The sequence below is a fragment of the Lipotes vexillifer genome, unplaced genomic scaffold (assembly GCF_000442215.2).
Source record: "Lipotes vexillifer unplaced genomic scaffold, Lipotes_vexillifer_v1.1 scaffold481, whole genome shotgun sequence".
Lineage (NCBI taxonomy): Eukaryota > Metazoa > Chordata > Mammalia > Artiodactyla > Lipotidae > Lipotes > Lipotes vexillifer.
Genome location: NW_006789873.1, coordinates 3,099,126 through 3,113,182, shown reverse-complemented (window position 1 = coordinate 3,113,182; position 14,057 = coordinate 3,099,126).

Genomic DNA, 14,057 nt, shown 5'->3' with positions numbered 1-14,057 from the left:
GATCCCCCCCGAACAAGGGCACTGAGTACCCCAGTAGAGCTTGGCTAAGCAATCCAGTGGGTACTGACAATCTCAGGTTCCCTAATAAACACTGCTTTCCACCTTGGCGACTTCCATGCAGGAGCATCAAGCACATCAAATTCTCCCTCCCCTCTGAAGCCATAATCTGTGTTCGATGGGGTCCTGCACCCACCCCCACCCCATCTTAGAAACTAGCAATTACAAACAACACCAGTTCTGAGGCCTCCAGACAGATATACTCTGCCCAGTCATTTAGAAAATGTCAGAGCTTTAAATCCAGGTCCAATTCACTCTGAATCCCATATTCTTTTTTTTTTTGGTCGTGCCGCATGGCTTGCAGGATCTCAGTTCCCCAATCAAGGATTGAACCCGGGCCACGGCAGTGAAAGCCCGGAATCCTAACCACTAGGCCACCGGGGAACTCCCAGACAGATATACCCTGAAGCAAATGCAGAGAACACTTTTCACACTAATATTTTGTGGCGACATTGGGGAAAAGCGCTCTGTTCACCATGCTTCCTCTGCGCCTAGAACGGTGCCTGATGTCTAGCTTAATATTGAACAAATGCTCAACAGCCGTTGGCTAAATTGCCTTAAACTTGGCCTCCATCACTGGATTCTACCTGTGAGCTCCTTGAAGGCAGAGGCTGTCCTTTTGCACCCAGGCGGGGACCGGCACACAGTGGGCACTGGAGACAGGCCGTGGCCTCCCTTTACCAGGGAAGTAACCAGTGTGGGTGCTTCGTCACCTCTGGCCATCCAATCCGACACGCCCTGTGCTCTGGCTAAAGACACCTTGAATCTATTCATTCTGATGCATATAATGCAAATGACTAGAGTTTAATAGCTCTTCGCCCTCTCTAGTCTCTGAGATCCTCGGGGATGGGGGCCATTTCTTATTCATTTCTTTATCTCTAGCACCTAACACTAAGTAAACAATGGGCTGAGTGATGAAATGCCATTCCGTGCAGTAAAAGCACAAAGCAAGGAAATCACACCAGTTAGAGGTCAGAGGGCCTGGGCTTGCCCTTGGCTGGGTGTGTGCCTTTGGGGGAAATCACAGAGCCTCTCTGGGCTTCAGATTCCTCTAGGGTAAAATGAAGAGGTTGGGGTGTATGAATTCTGCAGCCTGTTCTTTTATGGTCCTGCCAGAAGTGCCAACAAATTATGATGAAACGTTAGGAGGGAATCTGGCAGTGAGCAGAGGACCCTTACTTAAAAGTTCTCCTTTCGGAATCCTAGCCTCAGTCACAGCTGGATTCTCTTGTCTCCAGAAGCCTCTGATTGAGCACGTCAATCTGTTTCCCCCGGGAGACAACCATGCTAAGTAAGCATCACAGGTACTACCTGGAAAATGAATCCACTGTATCCTTATTTCAAAACACATGGGAGCAAAAAAAAAAAAAAAAAAAAAACAACACATGGGAACAACCACTTTGAAAAACTGGCGGTTCCTTCTAAAGTTAAACGTACACTTACCATATGACCCAGCAATCCCACTTCTAGGCACATGTAACCAAGAGAAATGAAAACAGATATCTGCACAAAGACTTCTACGTGTTCTCAGCGGCTTTATTCATAATAGCCAAAAAGTGGAAACAACACAAGTGTCCATCACCAGGAGAATAAATAAGCTAGCTGTGACACTTTCATACAATGGAATGTTCGTCAGCCATAAAAAGGCACAGACTACCAATCCACCCAACAGCATGGATGAATCACTAAAACATTAAGCTGAGTGAAAAAAGCCAGACGCAAAAGACCACATATTGTATGATTCCACTTACACGAGACAGGCACAAATAATCTATAGTGATAAAAGAACAACGGTCGCCTGTGGGCTGGGGCTTGGAAAGGGGTGAGAGGGAACTCGTAGGAGTGTTGGAAATGTCTTACATCCTGAAAAGGGTGAAGGTTACACGTGGATGTAGACATTTTGTCAAAACTCATCAAATCGTGCACTTAAGGTCTGTGCATTTCACTGAAGGCAAATTATTCCTCAGTGAAAAAACACATATTATCGTCAGATACTTGGACTCACAGAAATAAAGCAAAGGTGTAATCCTTGGGCACGTTACGCGGTAAGTCAAAGACAAGCACTGTACGATCTCACTTATATGTGAAACTTTCAAGAGGCAAACTTGTAAAAATAGAGAATAAAGTGGTCGTTCCCGGGGCTGGGGGGTAGGACCAAAGTTGTTTAAGGAAACAAACATGCCATGAGTAGTGAATAAGCCCTAGAGCTCTACTGCACAGTGCAGTGAAAGTAGAGCACAATATTGTATTATAATCATCAAACTTTCTAAGAGACTGGAACTTAATTATTTCAACCACTAACAAGAAAGGATAATTATGCATCATGATAGAGGTGCTAATTAATAGCTCCGACAGCAATCATATGACAACATATAAATTTATCACATTAGCATGTTGTACACCTTAAATCTACAGAATCTTATATGTCAAATATATTTGAAAAAATAGCAAATCAAATAAATAAAGCGACAGTGTTGTCAATGACGAAGTAATGATAAATGTGGACGCAGCCCTTCTTCTAAAGCGGCAGTTTACAGAAGACCTACTCTGTGTCGGAAGCTACAGATATACTTTCTCCAATCTTTACAACCTTCAAAGGAGGTATCCTTGTCCCCATTTTATAGATGAGCAAATTCAGGCTTCGAGAAGGGAAATCGAGGGCCCAGGCCACGCAGCTCGGTGGTGGCAAAGCTGGGGTTTGAACTCAGGTCTCCCTGACTTCAGTGTCTGGCCTTTTCTCACCATCCCTTTCTAACTACCTGGTGGGGCTAACCGTCCGTTCCCCTCCACGGGACTCACACCAGGACCCTAACCCAGCTGTCTGGCTCCCCGTCGGGCATGCAGGCAGGCGGCCCATGCGCTCTCGCACACATCTTCTGGAAGCCTGTACCGGCAAGGGCCGCTTGGCGCCTTTGTGGGTTTTGCCCTCTTACCCTCTCGTCAGTGGCCACTTCTCTAGCTCAGGCTTGACCCAGCCAGCCACCTCTCTTTGCTAAGTCTCCCTGAAGCCACGAAAAGAGCCGGCCGGACCCTTGGGACATCAGGGTGGTGAAGCACGCTCCCAGACCCCGTGGTAAGAGACCACAGGCTAGCTCCGTAGCGATAGAGCAGGTCAGAGCACCGTCTCAGCGACCTCAGCCGGGGGGCTCAGACCTTACACAACTGCTGATCCTGAATAAGCCCCAAGACCTACCCGTGCCCCTCTCTTTTCCTCACCAAACACATGACACATACTCGAAAGGAAAGCCCTGGGTTACGTCTCTGGATCCAGCTGACAAGCAGTTCTCCGGACGGTACTCAGGCCTCGGTGAGAGGATCTGTATTTGCGGGCTATTCAAATTCTGAGAACTGTTATCTGGTTTAATTCTTTCATCCCCACACGAAGCCTCCTTGAGGGCTCTCTTCTTTATTCGGGAGTGAATTGGTGGGGTGGGTCTGACTTACTTAGAAGGGGGGCCGCAAAGCTGGAACTAACGGGAGGTCAACGAGGCAGAAGAAAGGGTGGGACTTTCCTAGCCAAGATGTTTCTGTATCGAGGCCTGGCTTTGTAGCAAAAGTCTCTTGCTGACAAAACCCTCACCCTTGTCCAAGCTTTGTCAGCTGTGCCGTTCGAACAGCAGAACTACAAAAGCCCACTGTAACTTGCAGTTTCCCCAACGCACAAAATATCAAGACACCAAGTAGGCATCAAAATACTGCCCGGTCTTCTGCACAAATATTTTAACATGGAATCCAAGAGGAACGGTTTGACCTGACTTCTACCAGGCTGCCTACCTTGACGTGCTTACCACCCTTCTGCGAAATGGTACCCAGCACCCCGGCGGTGGGATGGGGAGTCAAAGAGGTGATCACTTGGAACAAAAACCCCAAAGGGACCGGACTGTATCTCACTGAACAGAGGATGTGATGCCCTCCACCACCACCCCGCCCCCAGCCCCGATTCCTTCCCAGTTGAATTCCCATCCCTCCTGCCTCCGCCAAAGTCCCCACCTTCTCTTACCTTAATTCTCGACCATCAGCGGAGACACAGGAAGATGCTATGGCCGGGCAAACGTACCTTTTGATGGCCGGAGCCGCCTGGCCCGTTTTAGAGCAGCTCAGTGCTGGCCCGAGCAGGGCCTGACGATCTTGTGCCCTCCCCTTGCTACTTTCTACCCTTCTAGCAGAGCCTAAATGAGGCATTTCCTGCTAGCTATCTATTAAGAATGCAGAAAATGTACTCCAACAAGTCAATCGGGTTGGGCACCTGCAGGAATGAGGAAAATAGGTAGTTCTTTTTTTTAATTTCTTTCTTTTTGCATTAAAAAAAAAGCACTTAGCGATATTGTCTCTTAAAGTGGGCGGCCAATTGTTTGCCCGGAAACCACACACAGAGTAGTAATGTCTGAAGCCTCAGTGGTGGGGCTGGGATCCAAGAGATGTGACTTTCAGTCTCTGGAACAGAGAGAAAGTTTGGCTCGTCTCTAGTTTCTTCCTCTCTCCCCTTGGGAAGAGAAGGGGAGCCCAGCCCCCTAGGATTCTGGACTTTCTCAGGCTTCCATGGGCCCAGAGGGATTGAGGACGTCTCCAAACCGCAAGAGATGAAGCAATTCAGGACTCCAGCTGCAGGTTTGGAGCAAAGGAGTCCCAGCCCTCGTCCTGGAAAATCTTCAATAGTACCTCAGTAAGTGGCACCATCATTCCGACCCCAAAGCCTGGAGCCGTTCTTTGCTTCTCCCATTCTCTGTTTCAATCATATTAATTTAACAGATATTTATTAAACACCTACTCTATGCCAGGCACTATTCTGGGAGTTCTGTTCCATAGTGAACAAAACAGACCAAATCCCTGCCTTCCTGGAATAAATATACACACGTTTTATGTTTGTACGTTATGTGGACTTGTCAGATGGCAGTAAGTACAAGGAAAAATTAATCAATCAGGAAAACGAAGCAGAGACAGGGAATAGGAAGTGTCTCATTTATCCAAGGCGGTCATGAAAGAATTTTCTGATAAGGTGACGTTTGATCAGAACCCCGGGGGGGTGGGGGAAACCATGTTGATACCTGCTTTCCTGATATCTGAGGGAACATCTAATACAAAAGGCAGGTTCACACCTGGCTTGTTCACAGAAGAACGAGGTGGCCAGTGCGTCTGGAGAGGCAGAGGGAGGAGAGATGCGGCCACAGCACAGACAGCCTCCCCCGCCACGCTTAGGCTGTGGGCTTTTCCTCTAAGTGAGAAGGAAACCTGTTGATGGTTTCCATCCTTTCTCGCCACCTCCACCTTGCTCACCCTCGTCCAAACACCCATCATTTCTCCCCCGGACCACAGCCTCCTAACTGACTCAGTACTTCCACCCTTCGCCCTTTCTAATCCTTCACCCCAAGACAGCCAGAGTGATCGTTTGAGGACACGCATCAAATCCTGTCACTCCTTGTTGAAAATCCCCCCCCCCCCCCCGCCCTTTGCTGTCTGTCCTCATCTCTTACCACCGTCCCCTTCGCTCCACTCCAGCCCCACTCACTCCTGACTGGTCCTTGAACAAGTTAAACACCCTGCCGTCTTCACACTGACTGTTTTCTCTCCCCGGGATGCTCACCCCCCTGACACCCTCCTGACTTGCCCTCCCCTTCATTTAAACCTGGGCTCAGTCACTTCTTCCGAGAAGTCTTCCTTCATCATCCTATCCACGTCAGCAGCGTCTCCCACTCTCTGTCCTCTTACCCCACGTCCTATTTCTTCACAGCACTTTTCATCTCTGGACGTCATATTGCATATTTATTTGTTTACAGTTGGTTGCCCCTTCTAAAATCATGCCTGGTGTATAGTAGGGGCTCAGTAAATATTTGTTGAGTGAATGAATGAGTAGTGGAGGGAGAGAAATTATTCGGGTATTGACACAAATAGACAACCACAATGGTAATGAAGCAATATCTGGTGCAGGAGAGCCTGTGATAAGGAACCCTGACTCCATCAGCAAAGGTAGGGTTGTCTTCCTTGTGCAAATAATGCTCCGGCTGAGATCCAAGAGGCTGAGAAGGAGTTAACCACGCAAAGAGGGGAGGGGTGACTGGTCCAAGCGGAGGAAACAGCCTGTGCAGCAGCCCTATGGCGGGAGGGGCCTGGGAAATATGAGTCATAGGGAAAAGGAATGGAGACAGTGGGAGAGAGCGTGGTGCAAGGTGAGCTGGAAAGGTTAGCAAGGGCTAGAGCAAGAAGGGCTTTGCAGGCCCTACTGAAGAATTTTGTCTCTTTCCTAAGCAGCAGCAGAAGAGGAAGCTATTTAAAGGCTTTTTGGAGATGTATGCTGAGGAGAGTGGGGAAGGGGAGGGAGTGGGAGGTGATATAATCAGGTATGCATTTGTTTTCTTTTTTTATTTATATTGTATATATCCCACGGCTTGCACAATCTTAGTTCCTCAACCAGGGGTCGAACCTGCACCCTCGGCAGTACGAGCGCAGAATCCTAACGACTAGACTGCCAAGGAAATCCCCAGATATGCATTTTGAAAACCTCTGTCTGACCGCAGTATAGAGAAAGGCTGAAGGAGCACATGGCCGTGAATAGACCAGTTGGAGGGCTGCTCGCGTGGTTTAGAGGAGAGATGATGGTAGCTGCATCTGAGGGTTGAGGTGGAAGCAGAGAGAAGTGGATGGACTCAAGATGTAGTATTTAGAAAATAAAATCGACAGATTTGATACCGAACTGGATATAGGGAATGAGGGGTCTCAAGGATAACTCCTAGGTTTGCGGGTTGCATAACTTGATCGATTAGAGTGCCTTTCACTGAGCTATGAAACATCACAGGTGTGTCTTCTTTAAGAGAGGAAATAAAGATTTCTGTCTGAACATGTTGATTTTGAGGAATCTTTGAGCTGTGTAAGAAGGGATGATAGTAGTCAGTAGGGAGAGTGGTCTCAGTTGGAGCTATAAACTTGGAAGCCGATGTTATGTAGACGGTCATGTTATGTAGATGGTCTAACTCACCCAGGGAGAGTAGAGAGTGAGACATAAAAAAGAACTAAACCACTCTAAAAATACGGGGGGGGGGGGGGGGGGGATAAACTGTCTTTAATTGGCTCCAGCACCTTATTAAAGGAAATGATTGACTGAAACAGAGACTCAGGATCCGCCGGGGCGGGGGGGGGGGGCGGGGGGGAAGAACAAAGACCTGCTCGTGTAACTGCAACATTTACCGGCCAGGTGGAAGCAATGAGCCAGCAGACGTTACTGAGAAAGAATGGCAAAGGAGGGAGGATAAACATCAGGACCCTACAGCCCAAAGGAGAACATGTTTCAAGATGGTGGAACCCATCACCTGGGTCAAATGCTGCTGAGAAGTGGGAGAATCTGATGCCTGAAAAATTTCTGTTGGATTTAGTAGCATGCAAGTCATAATTGACTTTAGTGAGAGATGTTTGCTGGAGTGATGAGGCCAGAGGCAGACTCCAGCGGGGCGGGAGAAGAGGAAAGTACGGACAATGTGAGAAGGACTTTGCAAGAGTTTGGAGGTGAAAGAGAGTGGAAAGATTGAGCAGAACCTGGGAGTCAGAGTATGAGTGGTTGACTGACTTCGCTGTTCGTTTTTCTTGAAGGGATAGATTTCAACATGATTAAAGGCCAATGGGAAGGATCCAGTTCAGAGCACGAGACTGAATATACTACGAAAAGAAGGTATTGTTAATAATATAAAACATTGGAGAAAGCAAGAGGAGAGGACGGGATCAAAGTCCAGGCTTTAAATACAAGGAGAGACTGTTTTGTCGGAAGAGGAGGAAAGGGGCATAGGATGGCCCCAGACAGACAAAGTTTATAACCTTGGTACCTATGGTAGATATTTATCTACTTATTTTCAGTGGGAGGAGAATTGGACTAGGAGGCAAGAGATCCTGACTTTTGTATAGGATCTTCCCCTAAATAGATTCACAGCCTTGGGGAAGTTCTCATTTCTTTGCCCATTTTTAAAGGAAGAGTGCTCTATTAGATGATCTCTAGGATTTTTTTTTCTTTTTAGGATTTCTTACAGCTGTGCTTATCCTAAGTAAATCAAGAGAATGTGAAATTCAAAATGATAGAAAATTAACAACCTGAAATGTTTACTTTTTATTGTTTTCAAATGCAGTGCTCACTTCCAGTTCAAGGTGATGGACCTAGGCAATGTATTTAATCTCATCTTCCCTCCCAAATCCCACTAAAATGCCCAAAGAAATATACAAAGAAGAAGAAAAAAAAAATCCAGAGCAGTGCTAGAAAGCCCGAAAAGGTATCACCTTCAGACCAGATAAATGTAATGGCTAATAAGTTATTCAGCACTTCCGGTGGGCCAGCTACTGCACTAAACAATTTACATGTATTAAACCACTTAAATAATTCTACAAGGTAGGCACTATTATTATCCAATTTAAAAAACGAGTAAACAGAGCCACAGAGAGGTTAAGAGCTTGTCCAACCCAGGCAGTCCGACTCTAGAGTCCGTACGCTAAACCACCGTTCTGTGACCTTTCAGAAACAATAGGATATTTCTAGAAATTATACTGTGGAACCCACATCCTGCTAACACAGAAATAGGGGAAGGATATTTGAGAAATAATTATGAATCCTCCAAATAGAGCCCCAGAAAAACTCAGAATTCGCAGGGGCTAGGAGCTAGAGTGAGTCATGGAACAGAAAGTAGAGAAGTTAAAGGTCTGCCAAATCAGCTGGGCCATTCTCCAACTCTGTGCACAGTGTCTTGCTGTAGTGTTCAGCCCTGGCCATAGCCAGTGAGAGCAGCTTTCTAAATAAAGCCCTTCTGTGCGCAGAAAGGGAGCCCAGCATCGACTCTGTGGTTGGAGAGAGAAGTGGGGTGTGTCCAGGTAATTTGGGGACCACCATAAGGATATGGAAACAAAGGACATGTTGGCACGGCAGTTAAATCCTCTAAACCACGATACACCCAATAAGACACTTTCCCCACCTCTGACTGCCACCTGTTCCCCATCCATGCTTCATAAATGGGAACCCTCCTGTTGGTACATCCTAACCATTCACCCACACAGTTCTGTCACATTCCGAGAGAAAACCTGTCAGGTGAATAGTGATTCACAACTGCTGAGGACTCCAACCAGGTTACCAAAATGTAGCCAAGTCGTTCATATGAATGGCTTGTCACCAGACATTTCAGGAAAATCAACAGCACGATGGAGAAACACTAGGATGAACAAGAAAACAGCTGACTTCTGAGGGAAAAGTTAGTGTGGAAAATGTTTTTAAAATTCTACCTTATATCTAGAGAGCTGTCTAAGAGAATATTGCATCCCCAGAACAAAATTAGTCTGCTAAGAAGAAGTAGTCAGAGAATAAGACAGAGTTACAAATGGGAAACAACTGCTGAAACAAAACAGGTCAATCGCAATGGGCATAACTTGAAAATGGTCTTAGTAGCTTGGAAGCCAAGTCATGGAAGATCAGTAGGACAGACTATGGACAACAAATGAGTATTTCATATTTTTATAGGTTTCAAATCAGTAGGGAACAGGTGGATGAATCATTTGATGGTATCAAGACAACTGGCTATTCATTTGGAAATGAATTAACTTAGAGGCATATCTTAAAGCTCAGTTATCCCCTTTCTCTCCTGCTTCAACTTCTCAATCTCTACTGGATCATTTCCATCATTATCCCAACCACCTCCATTTCCATTGCTTTCTTCCCCTTCGCAGCAACACTTCTTGAACTTGTGGTCCATGGTTGGTCATCATCTCTACATCTCACCTTTCCTTTCCCACCTAAACTCAGTCCAGGAGGGTGTCCATTCTCACCACTCCAACATATCTGCTCTTGTCAAGCTCACCAATCGCCTCAACGTTACTAAATCCAATGACATCTCTCTGTCCTTGTCTTACTCGACCTCTTAGAGGTGTTTAGCAGGGTTGATCACTTTCTTCTGTTCTTCAAACATCCTCCTCTGGGCCTCCGTGGCACCCTGTTTTTCTCCTGTTTTTCTCTGGCTTTGCTGCCTCTTTCTTCCCAATCTCCTTTGCTCAACTTCTCAACCTTGGGTTACCTCAGGGATTGATTAGTTCTGGCCTCTCTCCTCTGATGCTATAATCTCTCATTTGATGATCCCAGCCTCAGAGTCATAAATATCTTCCATGTAACGATGACTCACAAAGTTACATCTCCAGCCCAGCCCTCTCCCCTAAAAGGCACCACAAACATCAGCTGTTGAAAACTGAGCTCTGAATTCCCCTCACTCCAATTGTTTCTCATGTTTTATGCAAAAGCAAATACCATAAGAGTTAAAGATAGAAACATAAAAATTAAACTATTAAACAGAAAAAAGAATATATAGAAACATATATATGGGAAATATATTGCAGTAAGTATCATACTGAGATGGGGAAGGTCTTTCTAAGCATATGCCACAAAGCTCAGGAGACATAAAGGGAAAGATTTCCCAATTGACACACAAAAAACTTCTGCATGACTAACATCATCATGAAGTTCGAAGACCAAGGGCAAGACTGAGATAAACTACTTGCAGTACTTATCACAAATGACCACCATCTATAATAGAAAAAGAACTACAAATCTTTAAGAAAAGTCAAGCAAGTCAATAGAAAACTTGACAAAGGATATGAAGAAGCAAATCCAAGAGGAAGAAATGTCAAGTGATGAACAGAAGCTTCTCTTCCTTAGTTATTAGGGAAGTACAAATTAAAATGAGGACCATTTTCAACTATCAGATTCGCAAACACTTTAAAGGTCAATTACACTTAGTATTAACAAAAATATGAGGAAACTGCACAGTTTCACACACCGTTGTAGTGAGTGGTGCTGTGAGTTCAACATTTCTATAGGGCAGTTTGGCAGAATCAATCAAAGTTTAAAATATATACATGATTTATAATGCAGCACCACTACTTTATGAAATCTATTGTAAACAAATACTAGAAGACATTTAAAAATCAACTTGGGGACTTCCCTGGTGGTCCAGTGGGTAAGACTCCATGCTCCCAATGCAGGGGGGCCCGGGTTTGATCCCTGGTTGGGGAACTAGATCCCGCATGCATGCCACAACTAAGAGTCTGCATGTGGCAACTAAAAGATCCCACGTGCCACAGCGAAGATCCTGAGTGCTGCAACTAAGACCTGTCACAGCCTAAATAAATAAATAAATAAATATTTTTAAAATAAATAAATTTAAAAATAAAAGGGTGAATTTTATTTTAAAAAATCGACTTGCATTTAACAAAAACAACGTTCTGATTTATAATGAGATAACTACAAGTCAACTGTGAAGTTTCAACATGAACACTATTCATCTGTGCAAACCTCCAGAGAGACTGATAACACTGTTGGCCTTTGCTTAATTTAAAAACAAAACAAAACTAAACCAAACTAAAGAATGTCAATCTATAGAGAGGTACAGTAAAAAATTCTCTTTTTATTGGATGGGTAGAGCCTGCAGCTATTAAATAAGCAAAGGTATTCTCAGGGGGAGGGGGGCCAGGGGATATTTATCTAAAGTATTTATTAAAATTTTATTATAGTTTACGGTAGGAAATGAAACACACTCGTGTCCCTCCTCCTTTGCTCCTTTATTAACGAATTAGGATTCCCATAATCTAACTTCACAGTCCAATAATAGCCAAGTGTTATCCAAATCTTTTCCTATCATATTTAGTTAGTAAAACTAACACATCCATTAAGACTGCATTATCTAAAACCAGTGTTTCCTTTGCAATGCTCCACAGCAAAGCGGATGTGTTCATTACAGTTAACAATCAACGTCAGTCGCCACGTGATCAATTTCGTTTCAGCTGATACCACCATGAGAAGCGCCCTCCCTCTCCTGTAATTGGCATGCCCGACATTTACGCATCTTTGCAGCTCACGTACTCTTCCTATGAAGACTTTCCTGACTACCCCCTGCCGTATGGAGACAGGATCAGTGCTTCTTTATGGCCCCACTGCTTCCAGGCCAGCCTTCTATCAAGACCGGCAGCACCAGCAGAACCTGGGAAGCTTGTTAGAAATGCAGAATCTCAGGCTCTACCCCAGACCCACTGAATCACAATCTCTGGGGGTGAGGCCCAGCGTTTTAACTAGTTTTTCAGGTTTCTCCTGCTAAAGTTTTAAGAAGCACTAACCTAAGTGTACTTGACCAGAGCCTCATCAGTCTCTGGGTACAAATGAAGTCACATTTACATCACTGCCCAAAGGACACTAGCTCCCTCGATCACCCACATTTGCAGGACTCCCAAATCCTTTCCAGGTCTGCTACCTTCTCCCCAAAGTATTTCTGGGAGTGTGTTCACACATGCTCCAGAGTTGATCAGGGCAGCTGCTCACCTCTGATATGCCTGGTCTCCATTGCTGTTCAGTAGGCAACTTTAAAGCTGATAGTTCTGCATAAGCCACTTAAAAACTAGTCCAGTCCCTCAAGTGAGCAAACTGTGTTTTGGCCTGGTGGAGTGAGGTGTGGGTAACTGCTGGTCACAGTGGAAGGCTAAACATGTTATTATCTGCCCTACAATTTGCATTGATCAATTGAATTGCCCCGCCAAAGGCAACTTGTTTGCATCTCTCCAATTGAAATAGCTTTACTCAAGGGTTTGGACCTGTAATTATCCTCTCCTCTCCTGCACATCCATTTCTCTGCAGCATCCCATCAGCATACGAGTGATGTGTGTGTGTGTGTGTGTGTGTGTGTGTGTGTGTGTGTATACACCCACTTTTAAAAAAATACTTCTAGCTCTGGTCTGGCATGTAAGAAGCTTGGAAGTCACCACTGCATCCTAACAATAAGTAAAAAGCTAAACAAACTAAAAAATCAACAACTCTTCTTAGATTCATAAGAAAAGTGAGGTCACAGGGCAAACCGCTGCTCCCAAATTGAAGAGACTGACTGAATTACAATTTACTAGAGCAGAAACCACTGAGTCAAGTGGTGCTGGGGCAGGAAAACCTGAACTGTAATCGACAAATTGCTGGAGGCTCAGTATAGACAAGTCTGAGAGATAAAATACTCCAGGGGGACCTAGTCATCAGTGAGTGTCCACATTTTATGAGTTTCACCTCCAGGAGCTCGACCAGGTTCTCACAATAAATATCCGAGAAAAATCCCCTCGTGCTTCCAACAGGCGGAGGGGAAAAGGAACCATTTTGAAATACACCAGAGCACCCTGTTTTTCTTAACAGGGTCTACCCTCAAGAGAGACTAGTTAACCAGAGCCTAACCTACTGGGGTCTTTAGCGGAGCCTAACTGACCTGAGGGAAGGGAAATACTCGACTCCAGCCCCCTCCAGCCATCCTGTCCCACCTAAGGGGGAAGAAAAAGCTGAGAAACACTTGTGAGGTTCACAGTCCAGAGGCATAGGCTCACTAAAAGACTGAGACCTAATCATAGGACTGTAGAATGCCTCCCCTCCCCCAAGACCTTACCAGCATACCACTAAAGTCCTATTTATCAGAGTTCCTTTCACCTCATCCATCATGTCCAGATTTCAAGAAAAAATTTCAAGGCATAGTAAAAGACAAAACACAAAATTTCTGTTTTTTTTTTAAATGATCCTCTTAATAGAGAAAAAAAAATTTAATAAATTTCAACACACATTCATAATAAAAACTTCAGAAAACTCAGAATGGAAAAGAGCTACCTTAATTTGACAAAGGGCATCTGTAAAACACTGGCATAATAATTAATAATACATCAAAACTCACAATTTGAAGAAACAGAGCAACCATTGGAACCAGATACAGCAGGGATGTTAGAATTATCAGACCAGGAATTTAAAACAGCTGTGACTAAGTTGCTAAGGGCTCTAAATGGATAAAGTAGACAGTGTGCGGATAGATGGAAACTCTAAGAAAGAACCACAAAGAAATGCTAGAAAAAAAAAAAAAGAAATGCTAGAGATCAAAAGCACTGTAACAGAAATGAAGAATGCCTTTGGTGGGCTTATTAATAGACTGAACACAGCTGAGGAAAGAACCTCTAAGCTTGAGGACATCTCAGTAGAAACCTCTAAA